General features: G+C 43.5%; 1 protein-coding gene across 3 annotated transcripts in view; it reads left to right on the top strand.

The window, feature by feature from the left end:
- The window catches only part of TOX2 (TOX high mobility group box family member 2), a 268,049-nt gene that overhangs the window by 225,445 nt on the left and 21,174 nt on the right, over positions 1-21,430 (top strand). The gene's annotated exons all lie outside the window — the stretch shown is intronic.

Below are 21,430 nucleotides of genomic sequence, written 5' to 3'. Positions count from 1 at the left end.
ACTATAAAATCATGACTAGTGTGGAGAAAATAAATAAGGAAGAGTTATTTACTCCTTCTCATAACACAAGAACTAGGGGCCATCAAATGAAATGAATAGGCAGAAGGTTTAAAACAAACAAAAGGAAGTATTTTTTCATACAATGCACAGTCAACCTGTGGAACTCCTTGCCAGAGGATGTTGTGAAGGCCAAGACCATTAACAGGGTACAAAAAAGAACTAGATAAATTCATGGATGATAGGTCCATCAATGGCTGTTAGCCTCTGTTTGCCAGAAGCTGGGAATGGGCAACAGGGGATGGATCACTTGATGATTACCTGTTCTGTTCATTCCCTCTGGGGCATTTGGCATTGGCCACTGTCAGAAGACAGGATGCTGAGCTAGATTGACCTTTGGTCTGACCCCGTATGGCCGTTCTTGTGTTTTTTGTCCTTTGCAAAGAGATCCTTCATGCCATTGGGAAGGAGGGGAGGGACTTTTTTTTGGGAAGTAATTTCATTTGAATAATATAAACATTATTTAAGACAATATAAATCCTTCATACGCATGCAAAAGCAGGGAAATTCTCAGGGCTCGTTATTACAGCCAGTCGTGTAAAATAAGCCTAGATGGGAAACAGTTTTGTATGTGCTGATTCACTGTTCTGGGGCTTGCTTATAAACTACAATAGCTTCTCTCCACATTGGCAGCCTCAAATCCAGTGTCAAGGCTTCAAAAAAGACCAGGAAGCAGATCTTCAGTGTAACATCTCACAGGGAACTTCCCTGCTCTGTAACCATCACACAGCCCTTAGTCTGTTTCATGCAGAGATTTCTAGGCTAAGTTTAGCTATTCTTGTTGATGTTGAGTCAGTTACAAAAGCCCTGTAATTGCCTATTGCGAAGACCCCAAGGCACCCTTTTTTGGTAGCACGTGTGTCTGTCTTTTTATCGGAAGGAGAGAGATCTGACATTCTCTGCGATTGGTCTCTGAACGCAACCGTTCGGAAATTCACCGTTCTCTCCTGAAGCACAGAGCCCTAACTTTAAAGGCTTGCTGACAACTTAGTGCCTGCGCCCTCTGTCACTGAGCTCCCAGTGCTCCCACTGCCAGAATTCCAGGTGGCTACCCTTAAGACAGGAGCAGCAAATAGACAGAACCAACTGAAACGAAAGCTATGCTGGGAAATAGTCCCTGTTGCTTTGGGTCAGACACAAACAGCATGGATGTTTTTCACTCTAGTGGGGTAAAAGCCATTTTATTTAACTGCAAAGATTCATTACTCTCCACACTAGTGTTGTTTGCCAGGCTGCATAAGGCTTCCGTACTGTCTTCCATGCCATTCGTATTGGTTATTCCTTGACGTATTTTGTTTTCTTAAGTTCTAAAGAAATCTATAACCTGTGTAAATATAAAAATGCCAATTGAGAGAAGGACATCATTCACCCTGAGACACTGCAAATGACATCGGAACAGGGGAGTCTGGGGGCCATGGCCCCCTCACTTCTTATCTGCCATAAAGTCGAGCGATGAGGGGAAGGAGAGGGGCCTCAGGGGAAGGGGTGGTGCAGGGGCGGGGCCTCACGGGGGGGAAAGGGTGGAGCCACCATTCAGGCCCTGGTGGCTCCCCGACTGTAAGAAAGCTTCCACTACCCCGAATCAGAAACCCAGAATCAGTTGAGAAAATGAATATTTAGATGACTTCTAAATTGTGGCTAAAAAGGATTTTCATGCTTCCTGTCCTTTACATGATAAACCAGATGGTCAGTCTAGTTCTGGTGGGTGCTGTCAGAATGTGCATAGGCCCTTTTCACATGATGCAATGCTGCAACCCTCAGTCACTCATGCCAATGAGTATTTATTCATGCAAAGAATCTCACTGACTTCAATGGGATTACTAGCATTGTGATCAGTGGTTGCACAATCAAGCCCATATTCTGGTTATTATTTACCCAGTGGACTTTAACAGCTAGGGTATGGCGTGTAAAGTCTTGGACATCCCTTTCTATGGCAATGACCCTTTTGATGGTTTGCTGATCTAATCCTCTCCCATCTCTCTGCTGCTGTGGTTTTGTCTCCTGAATACACCATAACTTCTTATTACTAAACAGCCCCAAAGTCCTTCCCCTAGGTAAAAAGTACTCTGTTCCATTTCTCTGACCCTGCTCTCACTTAACACATTGCCCTCTGCTTTGCTCCTACAACCAGTTCTCCTGGAATTCCTCTTGACCTCACACTTTTTCTGTCCTCTTACATCTTAGCTCTCTGTAAGGTGTCCAGCACCATCCTCTTGCTGGGATTCATCCTGGCTTTGACCTGACCTCTACTGAAATTCTTAATCCTGAAATCCTTAACTACTAGTCTTCCTAAATTATTACTCTCTGTACTTCAGCAAGTCCAAAAGGTTGGCCTGTGGAACTCATTGCCACATGATATCATTGAGGCCAGGAACTTAGCAGGATTCCAATAATAGTTGAACATTTATATGGAAAATGAGAATACCTAGAGATATGATATTAAGAGTTTTTTTTAATAAACAGAGTTGTTCTGGGAGGGATATAAACCCTTCTGCTTCAGGGCATAAGACAACCACCACTAATGGGGATCAGAAAGAAATATCGCTTGGCAGCAGGCTATCCCACAACTGTCTATTTCAGGGGTTCTTGCACCTGCCTCTGATGTATCTTTCACTGATCACTGTTCGGGACAGGATACTGAACTAGATGGACTCTGAGTCTGATCTGGTCTGGCAATTCCCATGGTTCCTAGGAATGTTCTTTCTTTCCAGGTCTGAGAATCATACCAGTCTTATCCTCACTGTCAGCTTCCCTCTGGCTCCTCCCCTATACAGCCGTTAAACCAATTCAGAATGACTTTCCTATGTTTCAGATCTCTCCAGGCCTTATTCCTCTTCTACATCTCTGGCCTCATACCCATCTGCTCCCTGGCTCCGACTCTGATCTCAGTTGCACTGGTATAGTGCAGAAGTAATCCTGGTCAATGTAACCAAGACAAAAACCAAGCCCACAGACTCCACTTCTCCATTCTGGGACTTCTTTCTGTCCCCCACTTCCATGTTGTCCACAGCAGTTGGTGCTTTTTGCATGGGCTGCACCCTTCATCTGGAAATTGGCCCTTCCCCCCATCTCTAAACCATGGAGCCACTTTCACTTCTAGTTATTAATAATCTGCTTAAAACCTACCTTTCCCTGTAGCTTATGGTTGACTCTCACAGTAAATCGTCCTATGACACCATATGAATTAGGACCCTCCAGGAATGCAATGGGCTAAATTTACCCCTGATATAACCCCATTAACTCCAGAGAGCCACGGGAGAGGACTGCCTTCCCAGAGAATGGAGTAGCTGCGTAAAGGCCCTTCTGGCCCAATGGCTGGAGTAGCCCCCAGGGGCCCTCCCTTCTGCAACATCCGGTGGAAGAGGAGGATTCATGCAGCCCACCCATGTGCCCCTCATACCCTTGTGTGCTGCCATACCAGACTCCATGCCCTGTAGTCCTTCCACCTCCCCCTTACACAGCTGAGCTGCATCAGTTCTGCTGCCAAGAGACCCTCTGCAGAGCAGGGGTTGGATTTGCCCCTACATTTCTGCCCCCTCCCATGTACAGAGCCAAGGCATATCTGGGTTATAGATGCACAGAAGAAACCCAGCCCAGGCTTTGGAGACAGCAGCTTTCTCGACCTTTATTCCTGCCACTTAATTTCAGCCCTAACTGCATCTTCTTTTCTTAATATGTTAAAGATGTCTCTGTGGATGGGAGACCCAGTTTCAACCCAGCCCAGCTGAAAATAGGGTTTACATAATGGAAACACTGGTGCGACCCCTGACTGAGCAAGGTGCGAATGCTCAACTCTAATTAACAGAAGGAATTAAACCAGCCCATTTTTCTTGCCTGCTAATTCTCCCTTATTTTCTTTTACAAGAGAGCAGTGGCACTCACCATTTCTTTACACATGCTTTATAAGTGGCTCAATTTCTCTCTCTTTCTAATTGATTTAATTAAGTCATTTGTTCCTTGTCTGAATGCTTAAATATTAACTTCCTGGCTTTGTCTCCATCTGTAAACATTTCTCCTGCTACAATTACCCCTCCACCTGAGGCCCTGGCAGAAAGGACACTATTTATCTTTGACTTCGGGGTTGCACTGGTCGTTTGTGAGATGGGGCACATTTGCTCTTGAAGAGTTTGCCTGGATTATGGTTTGTTTAGTCCCTATTTGCTTTCTCTTGGCCAAGCTGCCAGTATTTCCAGTCTCCTTCGTTTACATTCCCAAGCAAATGCTAAGGAAAAAAAAGACAGGTTAAATTAACACAATTTCTTTGATATATGAAAACACTGACTGGTGCTTAGAACATACAGAATATAGGGCATTTCTTCTAAGCATCTCAAAGCATGATACAATCCTCCTAACTGTAAGGGTAGCTAAGCACTGGAACAAATTACTTAGGGAAGTTGTGGAATCTCCGTCATTGGAGGTTTTTAAGAGCAGGTTAGACAAACACCTGTCAGGGATGATCTAGAGATAATACTTAGTCCTGCCTCAGTGCAAAGGGCTGGACTATCAAGGTCCCTTCCAGGCCTACGTTTCTACGATTAATGTATTAACTCAAACATTCCTTTGTAAATAGACAGTAAGCATCATTATCCCTATTTAACAGAAGGGCAAAGGGCGGGGCCAGAAAGGTGAGTGGCTAGAACAGTCACTCGGTGAATCTGTGGCCGAAATAGAAATAAAAACCAGGACTCCTGACTCTCAGCACTCGCTTTACTAGACTACAATTCACTAGATCTTCTGAAAAGACACTCTAGTGTTCATTACTGGTTCTAATACATGGCTAGCTCTGGAGACATGGACGTTTTTTAAATGTTTATAAAGTATCTGAAAGAAATTTAATTTACATTGTTTTGCACATGGAGATAATCTCTTGGTAAGGTCCATGCAAAGTATGAATGGCAAGATTGCAGTCTGCCATAGAACCCAGTGTTCAGAAAGACATAACTTTAGCCCCATAATAAAAGATTCCTTACAACAATTAAAGCCAGACAAGCAATGAGCCAAATCCTGAAGGCCTTACTCAATTTTTACTGAGTTCTTCCTCAGACAAAACTCCCATTGACTCCAACAAGGTTTTTCTGGCATAAAAACTGTGGATTTAGGGATATGTCCCCAGAATGTTACTGTGTAGCTGGCATAACATAGAGACCCCAGCCTTGCATTCCTTGCACACACACACACACACACACACAACTCCCATTGATGCCATCAGGAGTTTGGGATCTGCAAGGTATGGTGGATCAAGACTATAGATAGCTGATGTTCTCAAAAGCAAACTAGGGAAAAGTAAAAAGAAAAGGAGTACTTGTGGCACCTTAGAGACTAACAAATTTATTAGAGCATAAGATTTCGTGAGCTACAGCTCACTTCATCGGATGCATTTGGTGGAAAAAGCAGAGGAGAGATTTATATACACACACACAGAGAACATGAAACAATGGGTTTATCATACACACTGTAAGGAGAGTGATCACTTAAGATAAGCCATCACCAGCAGCAGGGGGGGAAAAGGAGGAAAACCTTTCATGGTGACAAGCAAGGTAGGCTAATTCCAGCAGTTAACAAGAATATCAGAGGAACAGTGGGGGGTGAGGTGGGAGGGAGAAATACCATGGGGAAATAGAAAAGGAGTACTTGTGGCACCTTAGAGACTAACAAATTTATTAGAGCATAAGCTTTCGTGAGCTACAGCTCACTTCATCGGATGCATCCGATGAAGTGAGCTGTAGCTCACGAAAGCTTATGCTCTAATAAATTTGTTAGTCTCTAAGGTGCCACAAGTACTCCTTTTCTTTTTGCGAATACAGACTAACACGGCTGCTACTCTGAAACATGGGGAAATAGTTTTACTTTGTGTAATGACTCATCCATTCCCAGTCTCTATTCAAGCCTAAGTTAATTGTATCCAGTTTGCAAATTAATTCCAATTCAGCAGTCTCTCGTTGGAGTCTGTTTTTGAAGCTTTTTTGTTGAAGTATAGCCACTCTTAGGTCTGTGATCGAGTGACCAGAGAGATTGAAGTGTTCTCCAACTGGTTTTTGAATGTTATAATTCTTGACGTCTGATTTGTGTCCATTCATTCTTTTACGTAGAGACTGTCCAGTTTGGCCAATGTACATGGCAGAGGGGCATTGCTGGCACATGATGGCATATATCACATTGGTAAATGCGCAGGTGAACGAGCCTCTGATAGTGTGGCTGATGTGATTAGGCCCTATGATGGTATCCCCTGAATAGATACGTGGACAGAGTTGGCAACGGGTTTTGTTGCAAGGATAGGTGAAAAGTAGTGTAGATGAAATGACTAGAAGGTGGATACACAACTGGTTGAAAGATCATACTCAAAGTGTAGTTGTGAATGGATCTCTGTCTGACTGGCAGGATGTATCTAGCAGGGTCTCACAAGGGTCAGTCCTCAGTCCACTGCTATTCAGTATTTTCATTAATGACTTGGATAATGGAGCGGAGCATATGCTTATAAAATTTGCAGTCCGGTGGGTAATGAAGATGTACCCTAAGAGTAGTTAAGCTCAGGAACAGTCTTCCAAGGGTGGTTGTGGAGTCAGCATCATTGGAGGTTTTTAAGAAGAAAGGTTGGACTAATGTGTCAGGGATGGCTTACGTTTACTTGGTCCCATCTCAGTGCGGGGGCTGTACGTGGTGGCCTCTCAAGGTTCCTTCCAGCCCTACATTTGTATGATCCTAGGATTTTAAAGAAGGCAAAAGTGCTCCCAAGACACTAGTCATATTCAGACAATATTTTTGTGCATCATTTGCCTCCTTGAGCTTTCCATTTCTTATAAGAGGATAACTGGAAGTGAACTCCTCCCACAGCCCTTTGGACTTGATGTCTCCGTTTCACTTGCACAAAGATTGCAAACCTTATCGTTTCTTGTTTTCAGATGGTCTCAAAGCTCTCCTTGCAGGTGAGTTTTGGTGCAAGCTCTTTCAGATAATGGCCAGGATGAGGCAGGAGGGGAGGACCAAGGGCAGGGGTTTGAATCTAGTTGTCTGATGAATCTATTCTTAGGTGAGCGGAGCCATTGCATTATCGAGTCACACCTTTCTAATACATGCTGACCGTTTCACAGCACATGCCCATTAAGTATCACAAATACATTGATAAGTCTGTCCCTATATGCTACATTTGAAAGTTATATATGGCATTGAGTGAACCCAGCCACCATCTCTGTGCTGGTGAAGGATGGTCCATAAATTCCTTGCCTGTGCCGGTACCTTGGCCAGGATCACTACACAGCAGGGGTGGGCAAACTATGGCCCACAGGCTGGATCCCACCCGTCAGCTGTTTAAATCTGGCCCTTGAGCTCCTGCTGGGGAGTGGGATCTGGGGCTTTCCCTGCTCCGGCGCTCCAGCTGGGGAGCAGGGTTGGGGGCTGCTCCACGTGGCTCCCCGAAGCAGTGACATGGCCCCCCTCTGGCTCCTACATGTAGAGGAGCCATGGGGCTCCACTCTGCACGCTGCCCCCGCCCCAAGCACCACCCCAGCAGCTCCCATTGGCCAGGGAACTGCAGCCAATGGGAGCTGCAGGGGCAGTGCCTGCAGACGGGGCAGCGTGTGGAGCCACCTGGCCATGCCTGTGCGTATGAGCTGGAGAAGGGACATGCTGCTTCTTCCGGGAGCCGCTTGAGGTAAGCACCGCCCAGAGCCTGAACTCCTGATCCTCTCCCCACACCCCAACCCCCTGCCCCAGCCCTGATCCCCCTCTTGCCCTCCAAACCCTTTGATCCCCGCTCCACCCTAGAGCCCGCACCCCCAGCTGGAGCCCGCACCCCCTCCCACACCGCAACCCCAATTTTGTGAGCATTCATGGCCCGCCATACAATTTCTATTCCCAGATGTGGCCCTCAGGCCAAAAAGTTTGCCCATCCATGTTACACAGTGTATCCAATCCCTCCAGTTAGAGAGGGTGGCCCAGTGCCAGTCCTCCTGGCAGGCAGAATCTAATACCCTCCCACAGCTGGCTGATTGGCAGTGAGTGTTAATTTGAGAGACACTGCATATGGCTTCTCTACAAATTGAAGCGAGACACTGCTGTTTGCCACATACCTCTGACAGCAAGCAGGGGGTTAATCCTCTCTCTCTTTTGGGTTGCTAATGATTATATGCACTGGAATAGCAAAGCTGTAGCCTTTTATTTGCCATTGAACAGGTGCTGCTGCTCCCACAAAGCAAATTTGCTTTTTTTCCTGATGAAATAAGCAAAATAAAGGTTGCTTCCATCCCATTTCAAATATGTTTTTTCTTTCTCCTCCACTAACTGAAAGACAAACACAGACTGGGGAACAGAATGCATATTATGCAAGAAAACCTATAATCTAGGAACATCTTTGATTAGAAGGCTGCTGTCACGGATGTGTATTTCTTAGTCTTTTTTTTCCTTCTGGTTTATCACTTGTGCCTTTTGTCATATTGTTCCTTCTTCTCTTCCCAGCCTCTTCACAATGAATCTTCATTTTCCCTCTGACACACTTGTATCTAAATTCCTCATTTCCTGCCTTTTTTTATTTATATCTGTTGCCTGGTGATTTGATCATGCTGTGGAATACAGGATTAGCAATCTCCCTGTCCTTGGGTACTGCTCAAGGACACCTGTTCAGCAACTTGCACCATTTCCTTCCCCTCCTTAACCCTTTCGGGCATTGAACTTTGCCATGTGCAAATAATAATAAATATAATAAATAATATTAATAACTTTAAATACCTTAACCACTACTTTTACAGTACATTATAATCTTCATTCTTCAACAGCTGGCATGGCCTTTCCTAAGAGGCTTACCCCGGAATCTAAAGAATGTGACACTAAAAAAAAAAAAAAAATACACAGTCTTTGAACTTTGCAAATAGTTTAGCAGCTGTTCCTGTAGAGATAGCTTATACTTTACTCAAAAGTGAAATGCTAATTCAGCTATTATCATCAAATGGGGTACCTGTCTTTAGTAATCCTTCAACTCCCAGCTCCCTGTATAATTCCTTGCCACAATGTTATTTTTTTCATTTAACAGCTACATTCACAATATTAGAGAGAGGTTTAAAGGAGCAGGCTGATTTGACACTAACTGTAGCAGATTTTGAGGATTGGATTGAAAGGAACTCTTCTAATTCTTCAGAGAAGATTCTGTCCTGGAGCAAGGATGGAGTTTAGGCCACCTGTCAAAATGCAGTCAAGATGCTGGAATCTAGTTAACGTTAGCACCATCTAGAAGAGCTTAGGTTATCCAGAAAGGTACCATTCAGATGCTACCTCACTGAACTGACTAGGTTCTAGTAAGTCGGCCAGAGGCTGTTGCATTGGATTCCCAGGGATGAGGTGCAAAGTGCACTGCTCTCCAGTAGGGCTAGCTGTTCCACCTGGAGGGTGTGGCATGTATTTAAACATGTGGACAAAGAGGTCATGCTAGAATAAAGGAGGCAGTCAAAGCCTTTACTCCTCTGTCCCTTAAATAATGGAGGAAGGATCTGATCTCTGCTCTTCTTAGAATGCCTTAATGGTTCTCCAGGATGTCCCTGCAGGAGAGGGGAGTGGGCCCTCGCTCCCATTTGAAGGAGGCACAGTCCTAGCATTGGAATTGGTGCTAATAGCACAGGGTCCCACGGGACTGCTGTCATTACAGGGCGTGAGTTCTTGATGATGAGAGCCCTCGCTGAGGAGCTCTGTGACCGTGCCCATCTGCCTCTGTAGGTGATGCAACAAAGGCCCTATCCATGATACCCATACAGCTGTGCCAGGGAGCCAAACAATTTGGTTGTCCCCTAGCCTGGCTACAAATGTAGCTCAAATCTGTGGTGCAGATAACCCTGTTTCATACCCAGGTACAGTTTGTTATAAGTCTGAACCAGGTCAATAGGCAAATCAGGGGGAAACAGAATGGCAATGAGGTTCCCTGGCCTCTTGGTGTTTGTTCCTCCAACAACTCAGCTGTAGTTAGCTGTATTGATTGACTGAACCATCCTTCTCATATAATTTTTCTCCTCTTCCATGAGCTCAGCCTCTCTGATCTTGTCGCCTGGTTTAATCTCTTCCTGGTTCAGTGGTTCTTGTCCTGTTCCATCTCTTTACCATGAGCACCCAAGGACCCTACCTCATTCCCTATGTGTTGCCTTTGGTTTTCTAAGCCAGCGACCCCTGTCATTGCCCTAACAGAGAGAGAAATACATTAACCTGAAACATGGAGCCTGCTCCAAGAAGCTTTCAGAGACCAGGTTTGCCCCTTTAGAAAAATTTCATGTTCAGCAGTATAGTTAAACTCTGCCCAGACCAGTGCAACCTCCCTGAAGTCAGTGGATAGCACATGTATAAATCAAGGCAGGAGTTAGCCTTAGTTCAGTGCTACTCTATTCATCTCCAGCAGGAGGACCCAGGGCGAAGACTCCAGGGTATCATCATTGCCTCCTGCTTGTCACTTGTACATAAGCAGCCCGTGCCTGACTCCAGGTGACAGTGGCTGAATCGCCAAGGGCTGGGAGATTTTGTTTGGCTGAGATGTCCCCAAAGCCCTATCCTATCTCAAGGGAAAGACCCAAAGGGCTCTCAGCTAACATGGTGATGGGGGCACCTAGACACTTGCATAGAACAGAAAACCTCAGATTTCCTTGGTGGTTGCTGTCAAGGTCTCTGGAGTGGCCCATGGCTGTGAATGCCCACCTCAAGAAACAGGGCACAAACCCCGAACTGGTTGTGTGTTGTATTCTTAGATTTTATCCACCAAGTGTGAACAAATCAAGCACTACAACACCCTCAACATGGAGCCACAGACAGTCCCCTTGGGCACTCCAGTCTATCTTGCCACCCAGGCAGGCTTGCCTTAGTGATAGATGGTCCCTTACACCAAAAATCACAATAATATTCAGGTTCTCCCAGTCCCTAAGGACCAGTCACTTACTCCAGGTCAGGTGCGCCCTAGATCTCTCACCAAAGTGAACACTTGTAAGCAATCCTATAATAAACTAAAGGTTTATTAACTAAGAAAAAGAATTGAGAGTTATTTAAAGGTTAAAGCTGGTAAACACACACACGAGTTACAGTCTTAAGTTCCAAAAGATGAGAGTAGCTGCTATAACATGCAAGATTTATATGTCCGTTAGGGCTAGCCCATGCTAAACAACTGGGGACCCCTTGCTTATGCTTTGAAACTTCACTCGTCAGAGTTCAGGCAGCATAGGGATACAATTTCTCTTGAACAGTGATTTTTATTCCCTTCCCCCCAGTGTTCAAACTGTGATGGGATGAGGGCGTAGTTTGACTTCTGTATTTGGGGAGACAAGGGGCTTAATAATATGTATAGTTCTGGATTTACTGATTGTTAGTGGTAGTTAAATTACAGAATACTTGAAATCACAAATACAGTTTACATTCATTATTTAATCACCTTTATTTTTTTTATTTTCACTCAATTATTTGCTGTGTGTACCAGCTACCACTTAAAAAGCAGCATTCGCATAAAAAAAAAATTATTGACTAAACAGAACCAAGCACTTTCATGTAACTATGAATCATGTCTCCCTGGTTTTAGAATTACATAAACATTGTCTTAATATAAAAATACTGTATTTACCTTAATGTAGAGGCAATTGTCTTTCCCTTCAGTTAGCTTTTCTCGGTTTTAGATATAGTAAAATGGACCTAAGTTAAAACAGAGTAATATTTTACTCAAGTTAAAACTTTTAAAAGTCACAGAGTCACTTGTCCATAGGTGTTTTGCATCATCCTATAGAATCTAATAGAAAATTATATCTCTGCTATAGGTTTTTAGAGTAATTTCTCAAGGTGCTTGATCTAATTCCTATTGAAGTTAATAGGAATCTTTGGCAAGATCTACACTCCACACCCCTGAGCAGACAGGCAGAAGCAACCAACAAAACCTTTTATCCATTGATGCTTCACAATGGCTGGTCTGGTCTCTTGTTGGGGAGGAGATAACGCCTCTTGTGGTAAACTAGCATTTCACACTTGGTAATGCTTCTCCCCAACTGTGCGGATTTACAGTGTTAACAAACATGTTAATAGATACAGAGCAAACACTTAAACATTACCTTATACGATGGGATACAGATATTATAAGTAAGATTAATGCATGCAGCATCCTACAATCATTTCATAAAGTCTAAACGCATTCTCATAACTCTAATATCTATTTTAGCAATATGAACTCACAGGCGATCCAGACTGATTTCCAGCTATGCATCTGTCAGTGTTCAGTGAGGCCCAGGAGTCTTGGCATGAGCTGGCACTTGGTCTGCAAGTATCACAGTTACATTTTCATGTGGATAAATACTGGAGGCTTATGGAAGTTGCCTTATGAAACCATTGAACATGTGAAAGTTGCTGGTTTGGAATTTCATTAAAAACTTGAAACTCAGACCAGGATCAGCACAAGGTTCATGAACAATGCTTTCAAGTAATCCTGGGCTTTACATCATAAAACAAGTGAAATTCACCATTTCACACAGCTTTAATGCAAAATCAGGTTAAACTCAGCAGCAGTTTTGACTGCATTTTTGAGGCTTGGGATTCAGTGGGATTGCATGAATGTGAGAGCAGAATATAGCTCGTTGTGGCTACATTCACTATGCTAAGTAGCGATATCCAGTACCCATGGCAAAATGCATGTGCAACATTCCCATATAAATACACTGTATGGGGAGTGGAACAGAGTTTATACTAAATGGATAAATCACCCAAGGAAAAAATTACTTGCTCAGCAGAAAATAATAGATCACCCATCTAATCAGAGACATCTGCTCATTGGACCAGATACATCACTTACTGACAGGGTACTGCATATATCACCTGCAGGATATAAGGGAGTCTGAGGCCTGTTGTAAAGTTATATTACATTTCAGCCACAGTGAAGCCTAGACTTGTTGGGAACAATATACAGCGTGGTCTTGTAAGGCAACCTGGCCATAATACTGATCAGTAATAGTGTTTATACAAAAAGAAAAGGAGTACTTGTGGCACCTTAGAGACTAACAAATTTATTAGAGCATAAGTTTTCGTGAGCTACAGCTCACTTCATCGGATGCATTTGGTGGAAAAAACAGAGGGGAGATTGATATACACACACAGAGAACATGAAACACTGGGTTTATCATACACACTGAGTGATCACTTAAGATAAGCCATCACCAGCAGCGGGGGGGGGGGGAGGAAAACCTTTCATGGTGACAAGCAAGGTAGGCTATTTCCAGCAGTTAACAAGAATATCTGAGGAACAGTGGGGGGTGGGGTGGGGGGGAGAAATAACATGAGGAAATAGTTTTACTTTGTGTAATGACTCATCCATTCCCAGTCTCTATTCAAGCCTAAGTTAATTGTATCCAGTTTGCAAATTAATTCAATTCAGCAGTCTCTCGAAGCTTATGCTCTAATAAATTTGTTAGTCTCTAAGGTGCCACAAGTACTCCTTTTCTTTTTGTGAATAAAGACTAACAAGGCTGCTACTCTGAAACCAGTGTTTATACAGAGAGCTGGCAAGGATGAACCGTGGTAATTCAGTGGGGAGGTAATAGGCAACAATGAAATGACCTGGCTATTGCTAGCGATGGGGTGATGCCAGACTGGTACCACTAACTGGAAGCAGACAGGAAGGCCTTGTGAGTGCCATCCAAGACCTTTGCACAGTCCTTCGTGCCCTGAGGGGAATACGGGCTGGGGGAAGCTGAATGTTTCTCCCCAAGAACAGAATGAGTGAAGTTCCCTGGAGAGGTAAAGTGATCTAGCAGGGCTGTATGGTGAAAGAGGGAAGGCTTGAGCTTCTCTCAACATAGCCCCAAGAGTCTGAACTCTTCTCCTAAGAGAGCCAAGACAGAAATCTAGTGGGTGCTTGTTACTTCCTTGATATTCTCCCAGGATACCTTAGGAGGGGTGCTGTCATCCTCCCACTCCTCACCCAAAAACAGCTGCTTCCTCCTTAGCTGAGGGAGGAGGGGAAAGAGAGGACAGGCCTGTGAGAACCATTTTTCCACTCCACCCTGTGTGCAAGTTCCTTAGCTGGCACCATGCATTCTGGTCACCATCCTCCCAAGCCTGTGGACCCATCCTCACTGCACTGGGGTACACCATTCCTCCAGGCCATGGAGTGGGTATTTTCCCAGTGAGTGACTGCAATCATGCGTGCGTATGTATACACACACACACACACACACACACTCACTCTCTCTCTCTCTCTCTCTCTCCACATCATCCCTGTCCAATCACTCATGTCAAACCAGGCTTACGTTGCACCACTGTTCTTTGTCTCTCCTCCATTAGCTTACATATCATCGGCATTGTATCTCCTCCTTCCCTTGCTTCCTTTTTTTAAGGTCTCTACTCAGCAACATATTCCCAAGTCCCCAGTAGCTCTAATCATTTGAACCACCGTTAACACTAGGCTCAAAGAATGAGGCAGGGGCTGCATGCTCACCTCCTATGAGTACAGCCCCAAACCCACATTATAAGCTTGCTCTGTCTTTAAAGTCTCCTATCTGTGATTTCACCTTGGCTTTTATTTTAATTACATCATGATAAACTGCTCCAAAATCTATAGACCTTTTGATTTGTCATCACTGGAGATTTAGGCATGAAACAGAGCACAAGCCAATGAAAATAACATTCCCTGGGTTCATACCAGGAGTGCCCTCTTCAGCCACCGCACATTACTTGTTATCACCAGCCTGGGCACTTTTTACTTTATTAACACTGCAGTATCTCAACTGTACTATGTAATTTGGAGGCTGCTCTCCCGCAGTGAACCCTCAGGCCAGCAGTTCTGTCTGCAAGATATTACACCTGCACATGTAAGTGCACCCCAGGGGCAAACAACAGAACAAGGCTGGGGCTTGCCAGACCTGGCATTTTCTTCCTACAGTATCTGAGGAGAAAAAACAAACTTCTTCCACACCGTATGGGCTGCAATACTTTCACATTTGACTTCTGGGTGTTGGGCCCTGGATAGTTTTCTTGCCATGCACCAGCTGGTGTCACCTGTCTTGTACCAAATTTTTAGCTTTTCTGTGTTGATACAAAACAGCAAGTTTTCTTGCTCCATGTCACTTAAGGTTGCTTCAACTTTGTATGGCATGTACTCTTTATCTACTACTCATGGCATTATTATTAGAACACATTGCCCCTGGGGCTGTGGGGGACGTTGCCCAGGAAGTCGGAGGAGTTGTCTACCTGGGAGACCATGGGGTTGACGGTGGCGAAGGCCTGAGAGGGGAGAGAGTCATCAGGAGTACAGGGCAGAGAGGACCAGTGCATGCAGCTCTATATGGCCTGTATAGGATAATCCATATGGGACTGCCAGTGGGCAGTGAGGATGGTAGGGCTGTATGGAAGACATTGCCCAGGCAGGATGCACAGCTGCAGGCTGTATATGGTTATAGTGTGGTAGGATAGTTCACATGGAGTTATACTACCCAATGAGGACCATGGTCAGTCTGGTTTGATGGCAATGTTGGTAATGGTCTGTATGGCTTTATATAGAGATACAGTCACATTCAGAATGGGGAGGAGAAGGGGGAAGGCTGGTCATTATTGGGTCATATGGCATGGGGCCGGATGGGTCATATAGAGTTATGTGGTGGGGATTCAAAGGGGGAGCAGTTTGATCCTCTTCATTATGAAATGCACCAAATTTGCCTTCAGAAATAAAAACAATACCAAACTGCACCTTGCTGGAAAGTAACTGATACATATTTGGTATTTAAAACAAAAAAAAAAAACCCTCCAGATTTCACCAAAAAACTAGGCAAAGACAATCAGTCGGTTGGATGGTAATTGTCACTGTAAAATGTTTCTGTGGTAGTTCTGGGTTCCTTTTCACCCACCCCCCCCCCCGCCCCATGTTACAAAACAGTTTCTTTTCAAACAACAGGGCTGGAATGGAAAGGTTATTGATACTGCTACGCCTGTCATTCTGTGTGTGCGCAACACAGAGCAGTTCCACGGGCGTCAGCAGGGTTTGGAATAATTGTCTTCTCTAATTAACTGGTTATCAAACAAGAACATTTCATTATGGTACAATTACTAGCTGCTTTGCTGAGATACAGAGGTGTCAGGATTACGACTCCAACGTATGCTTCTTACAGCTCTGATATTTTTTTTCATAATCACTAACTGTATTTGCTCCCCCCTACCATCCTCCACCCCCTCCCTTAATGACTAATGAATTCTGCTTACGAATAAGCAAATAAATCAGCAGGCATGACAGATTATCAAGGAACACGTGTAAAATATTTGGAGCATCTTTAAGTCTGATAAATGACTTTGAAATTAAAATCCCTGGGAGAAAATGTGATTTAATTAGAAAGTAGCAAGGTTCTGTCAATATTTAAATGAAAACTTTAAAAGGTCATAAACACTGCTTCAAAGCTCCTTTAACACAGAGGGTTTTAAGCGGCTTCACTAGGATCTGCTGTTCACACTTAAGCCCTACATTTTCAAAGTGTCATGCAGTGTTTTTATCCACAAGACTCCCATGGCTCAATGTATAAATTCTTGGCCTCACTGAATGGGAGTTTTGCCATTGACTTCAGTGAAGCCAGGATTTCACCACGTAAAGTCAGGCCTGGGCTGTGACCTAAACAAGGTTGCCACCAGTTGTGTTAACGTCATGCTGAATATGGTTTAACGGTCAGCATAGAATCGCTGAATGTGTCAGGACAATTGTTGGCCAGCACGTTTGGACATGGTGACATTTTGTCCTGAGGATCATGTGGCTAAATCCACACACACATACACACAGCTCTTTGAAAGCTACTTCAGATAGGTTCCTGCTGGAGTGTTTCCAGAGTCACCTTCCCATAATGTTACTCAGCCCTACTGGATCTAACAGATCTCAGATTCCAGGACTTGACAACAACTTCTAAGTAGCACATGCCAAGAAGTCTCCCCACCTCCCCTATGTGAAGGGCAAGCCGCATGGCTGCTGTGTGAGAAGGGCTTGGAGGAGGATGCTTCAGAAAAAGTGCAGACCCCGGGAAGGCTCTCAGAATATATTAATCTGTGACTTACTGTAGTCTCACAGTGCTGAGCTTCCGGATGCCTCGTGTTTCCTTAAGAATTCAGCACACTTCAGCATCGATTAAGGAGACAAACTGTCAGTGGGGCTCCCCTCTAACTTGCCACCTTCAGGAAGAGGACGAGTAGCTCAGAAGTGCAACTTCTCGCCGGAAATGACCATTTCAAGTGTCACCGCAGTAAATGTGTCAAAAGGAGAAACTGCCCGTTTATTTTTAAAACAAAAAAATCTCTCGAGGGGCTTCTGCAAGCCCGAGGAGGAATAGTTTGATGTCAGGTTGGTTCCACGCTTTTCCACAAAGCAGTTTTTCCATTTAGGGATCACAGCCGCTTAAATAGTGCACCACATATTACATTGCAACATCAGCCTAGAGTAGGGTCATAAATCTAGTTCAGCAGCAGGAGACCATTATCCTGTGACAAAGTTCCCTTCTGTTATTACTGCTTCTTAATATGAGGTCTCTTTGTTCAATTATCATGTAATAGATTGCTGTAGCAACCACAAGTTACTGGCACTTTCCAAATACAAGAGAAGACGCAGTTCCTGCCTCAAATTGCTTACAATCTAAAAAGACAAAGGCCGATGAAGGGGGTGGGGAAGGGCTCTAACACACAAGTAAAGTGACTGGGGTGATAACCACATGACTTATTAGTTATTTGTTTCTTATTGTTTGTTTGTTAAGTTAAAAACTCTAAAATTCTCTCTCCCCTCCACTCTCCCAAGCACTAAATCGCTGCTTCTCTGAGTGTACAGATGACAATAGTGTCCACTGTCATTGAATGAGCTTCCATGCAGCATTTGAGTCGAGAGCACTTTTAGTTTATGTGCTTCCAAAGACAAGAAAATCTTGTCCTATGTATTTTACAGCAGCATAAGAGGAAAATAAATATGGTTTTGATTCATCACCATCAGATATGGTCATTGTTATGTACTGACTTGAGAGATGGAGATGGATATTTCATTGTTATACTGGCATCTGATATTGCATTTGAGAGCCTCTATTAAAAGCAAATTCCTCAGTATTATATATTCCTTTATACAAACCAATGAAGAACACATGGGATTGAAAAGCCCCTGTGAAGAAGATGGCGTCCTTCATGCATTGGGACCAAATGAACATTTTTCTGCACATTTTGGAAGAAAAATTTCAGATCTGAAATCACTTCTGATTAGCTTTCATCCAATTTTCAGCCTTTACACGCAAGATGATCTTTAAAATGTCTAAAAAGAAAAGGAGTACCCGTGGCACCTAGTCTCTAAAGTGCCACGGGTACTCCTTTTCTTTTTGCGAATACAGACTAACACGGCTGCTACTCTGAAACCTTTAAAATGTCTGCCTCCCAATCTTGCACTCAGATCCTTTGTTAGTGAATCTGAGTTGAAGCAGTACGTGACTGCAGCATGAATAAAAAACAATGTGTTCCAACTGGAACCATCTTTCCTGACACTGTTTTAGACACATGCATGCACACCCAAACACACACACATCGGTATGTGTATAATGCATATATGTATGTGCATATATAGATGTGGCTGGTAGCACCACCTACTATTAAGGTTGTCTGATAATATATACAATATAGGCAGTGTATATGATGTATATTACACAACAAAAAATATGTTAAAAGCAAATAAAGACTGAAAACTCTAGCACTCAAAAATTAGGAAATGTCAGAATTAAATGTCTCTGTATTCTTAATTGGGTTCCTGTGTATGTATGCCAGACATCACACAGGAAGTCTGTGAAGAGTCCCTAGCTCTCCTGGGGTTCCATCAGTGCTTTAACCACAAAAAATTCTAATTCTGTTCTTGCACTATCCACTCAGTGAACTGAATGAGGCAGGGACCATGTAGAACAAATGTGATCGTAACTAAAGATTGTATCATAAAGCTTCCTACTAAGGGAGAAATTAAGATTGCATGGGCAACCTTGATTCTCCATTTCTCACTTTAGAGGACTTGACTTTGCCATTTTAATGATCTTTTAACATAATTTTTTGTATCAAATTTCATAATTTTTAAGTGAAAAGCCAGAAATTTCATCCTGGGAAACCGTATTGACTCCTGCGTGATCTTTAGATCTGTGGGGCTGCTAAATATGCTCAGTGCACATGAATGTCTGTGGGCTGGAACATCTTCTTAATTCTAGGTTTCAGAGTAGCAGCCGTGTTAGTCTGTATTCGCAAAAAGAAAAGGAGTACTTGTGGCACCTTAGAGACTAACAAATTTATTAGAGCATAAGCTTTCGTGAGCTACAGCTCACTTCATCGGATGTCATGAAGTGGCATCCAATGAAGTGAGCTGTAGCTCACGAAAGCTTATGCTCTAATAAATTTGTTAATCTCTAAGGTGCCACAAGTACTTTTCTTTTTGCTTCTTAATTCTATTCACTTTACTGGAAGTTTTGCATGTGCAAGGACTTCAGGACCAGGTCCAACATCTCCCAGATTGATCCTTTTCAGAAGTGTAAAGAGAAATGATCCCATTCTTAGACCGTGCATTCAACCTAGAGCAAGTATGGGTTGTAAATTACAATCCTAAGGAAAGAAAAAGCATGATGCAAAACCTCACACCCCTTTTTTGCCTTTCTGGTACTACTGGGGCCACAGTTATTTGAACTCTCATTGCCCAGTGTGGTAATACTGCAGGGCTGCAATACTGCAACAGCTATCAAGGCCGAGAGACCAGACTTAGTAAGATAAAAAAGATAAGGGTGTGGACAGACATGACACAATGGGACATGCCAGGCAGGCACCTTCAGGGTGTGCAGAAATGTGAGAACTCAATGGTAAAAACATGATTTACTCTTTTGCATTTGACTGTAATAAAATACTAATTTGTAACTGGATGGTTATCTTCCAATCCAGCCTGAGTAAGGGGCAGCGCAGGAACCAGATTGTGACTGGAGCTTGGACAGTTTAATCTCCCTTCCAGGCTGACTCAGCTGCACAGGCCAATTTATTGGGAGCATGGGGGTGGAGCCATAGCTCTACCCAATCTCTGTCCATCTGAGCAGGGAAGGGCATAGTAGCCCTACAGGGGCTGCTCATCCCTTTGCACAGATCTTCGGGTGCATATAGCCCACAAAGGGAAGAAAGGGGGTTCCTTATAGCTCTTCCCCCTCCCCCACGACAGGCATGGAGCTGGGCTCACAGGTGAGTCCTTGGTCATTTACATTACTTGACTATAATACATGATGCCATGATGGAAACACATGGCAAAAAAGAACTGAAAATCCCCTGTGGACATCAGCATATTTACTGTTGTAAAGTTGTTGTTCTGAAAGCAGAGTTAAATGCATTCAAATCTGTTCTAACTGAAATTAACTTTGACTTTTTTTGATGAGAGATTTGGGTTTCACGCGGGAGGTTAATAGGTATTTTATTTCAGTAATCTCCTCCCTTTCCCAAATTTTTCTTTCATTTGAAAATATTTTTCTCACTTGATCATTTTAACTAGTTCCAGTTTGGTCCTTGAGGGCCATTGGGGAATTGGCCTGCATGAGACAGGGCTGTATTTCTGTGTCAGTTCTACAAACAGCGTGTCAGATTCTACTAATACTTATGCTCCTTGCAACCTATTGACTTCATACTAAGGTTTCATGAGTGTCATTCTGAGCTGAAAATTAGCCCAGCACAATACAGCAACAGTAAAACAATTATTCTTATGGTAGAGAGAGACTAATTATCAGACTTGTTAGTCTGCAAAGCTCCATTTAGTGATGCTGATTCTCAGGATACATAGTGTTTTTCTCAAAGCACCAATTCATGGAGAATCTTCGCATTCATTTGAAAAGGAAAATTAAGTTTCTAGCCCTCAAGGTTGCAGAGAAAAGTTTGAAAACATGAGCCTTAAAGACTCAAAAGTAGAAGGCAAAAAAAAAAAAACCCCAAAATTTAGGATTTCTGAAAATGTTGTGATTTTTAAACCAATCTCATGATTTTGGGGGGCCTGAGTCATGATTTTTGAACATTTGGAATTTGCAGTGTTGAGAGGCTTCCTTACATTGAATTAATTTGTTGGTACTTTTTTAAGTACCTGGACCAGATTCTGTTCTCATTCACACACGGGGGTAACAGTATGGAATGACTCCATTGATTTCACACCAGTGTCAGCGAGAGCGGACCTCCTCCCCCTGACTCCATGACCCTCACTCTTACCATGAAGACTCTCCCCATGTATTTCCATGAAATAGACAAAATCTCACTCATTCACATAACCACAGCTTCACAGCCCTGATGGCCATGAATCAAAGGGTGAATGAAAAGGCACCTCTCTCTGAAACAGGTCTCTGGCTAGGGCAGATGGTCAGCATAGAACCCTGATGGGGTTCTATTTTTTGTAGTAGAT

Source organism: Dermochelys coriacea, chromosome 13 (genome assembly GCF_009764565.3).
Source record: "Dermochelys coriacea isolate rDerCor1 chromosome 13, rDerCor1.pri.v4, whole genome shotgun sequence".
Lineage (NCBI taxonomy): Eukaryota > Metazoa > Chordata > Testudines > Dermochelyidae > Dermochelys > Dermochelys coriacea.
Note: the sequence above shows the minus strand (reverse complement) of the source record. Positions and strands in the feature narration are given on the sequence as shown.